This window comes from Acomys russatus, chromosome 21 (assembly GCF_903995435.1).
Source record: "Acomys russatus chromosome 21, mAcoRus1.1, whole genome shotgun sequence".
In the NCBI taxonomy this organism is placed as follows: Eukaryota; Metazoa; Chordata; class Mammalia; order Rodentia; family Muridae; genus Acomys; species Acomys russatus.
The window spans coordinates 13539483-13541066 of record NC_067157.1 but is presented as its reverse complement, the minus strand read 5'-3'; the positions used below and the strand labels follow the sequence as shown (position 1 = coordinate 13541066).

The following is a 1584-nucleotide window of genomic DNA, read 5'->3' as shown; positions in this document are numbered from 1 at the left end:
AGTGAATGCATTAAATAAGTGAATATGAAATAATCTTTTTTCAAATATTTTTATCTATTGTTTGGGAATTTCATACAATGCACCCTGATTATATTTTTTTCCTCATTCCTCCCAGGTCCACCATCCCATCCTTGTGTCCTCCACATAAAGGAAAAAAAAAATCCACTATGTCCAATTTGTGTTGCCATATACTCACAGGAGCATGGTCAAACTTCCGGTGGCCAGCTCCTTACAGATAACTGAGTCATGTGTCCATCCGTATCTGTGCCGCTCCTTAACTGCTCCCACCCTCAATCCCAACCAGAAATCACCAACTATGAAGAGCTACATTTTAGCATCTTTATCACAACTTTTAAGGACTCTCTTCAATTGCTTCCTTTCTGGACTACTACTTTTTGGAGAGTGGAAGAGGTTGGCAGGGAAGCCTTCAATGTCATCTCTCATTCTCAATTATGAGTCTGTAGTTATTAATACCACTGCAATGAGGCTTCCTTGCCCGTGAAGCTTCCTCGTTCATGCGTCTGCAGCCGTTGAGTACGCTCAGACTTCAATGCTTGCCTATCGTGTCTGGAGGTAAAAAGAAAGTCTGCCTGGACCGCAATGAGACTCATGAAATCGACAATGCCAACTCCTACCATCAGATCCGGAAGCTGATCAAAGTTGCACTGATCATCCCAGAGCCTGTGACTGTGAATTCCCGGACATGCTGCCGGAAAACAACTTGGCTGGATGCAAAGGTAGGCTTAAAGGGCATAGGGAAGGGAAAGTGTACTGCGCATGCTCAAATGCCAGAGACAGTAAACTGGCTGGGAAGGGTAAGGTTCCTCTGACGACTTTTCAGAAGATAACTGTGAATGTAAGAAGGTTGACTGCCGTATGTATCACAGCCTGTACCGGAAGGTCAAAGAAACTGTATTACAAAAACAGGCCGATTTTCATGACTACATTCACAAGTTGAAGGCAGAGGAGGCCGGCCAGATAGAGGTTAGTTGGCCTAAGACAAGGAAAGCTCGGAAGTGCTGGGAGGAACGCCTCTAGGCCGTGGAGGAGATCATCAAGAGTCCAAGAACTAAAGCTTCCCTTTTGTCTGTGGCTTCATGTGGATCAGTCATTTAAGTAAAATACGCCTTAGGAAGGGGAGGGATTAATCTATTTTAACAAAGTTTCCAACAAGCTATATAAGCACACTTCAATTGGCGCTGTAAGACTGAAATGGTCTCGCTGAAAGCTAGCATGACCTGATAATCGGTGGTTTTGAAACTATTCATTACGCATGCCCTTCCCAGCCCATTCTAGGCATTCACGGCAGGGAAATAGCTGCAAGGTGTGAAATGATTTTATATGCTAGGATGTCTTTGTAGCACTGTTATGACGGCAAACAACTGGCAGTAGTCTAAAGGTCGGTAACAGGAGATTAAGTAGATCCCATCCATCCGTATGGTTGGATACTTCACCTTAATGTAATGTTTCAGGGATGTGAAAGCTATTCACTGTGTGCTGATAATGAAATCAGCTCACAACTTTCTACGGTCCCCAAATGTCTATTGCATGCACCGGGATGGAAGGCTACAAAACAAACTGATA

At 43.9% G+C, this 1584-nt stretch overlaps 1 pseudogene; it reads left to right on the top strand.

Annotated features, from left to right (window-relative positions):
* The first annotated feature begins 515 nt into the window (after positions 1–515).
* LOC127204939 (60S ribosomal protein L19-like) lies at positions 516–1116 on the top strand (annotated as a pseudogene).
* Positions 1117–1584: the final 468 nt, after the last annotated feature.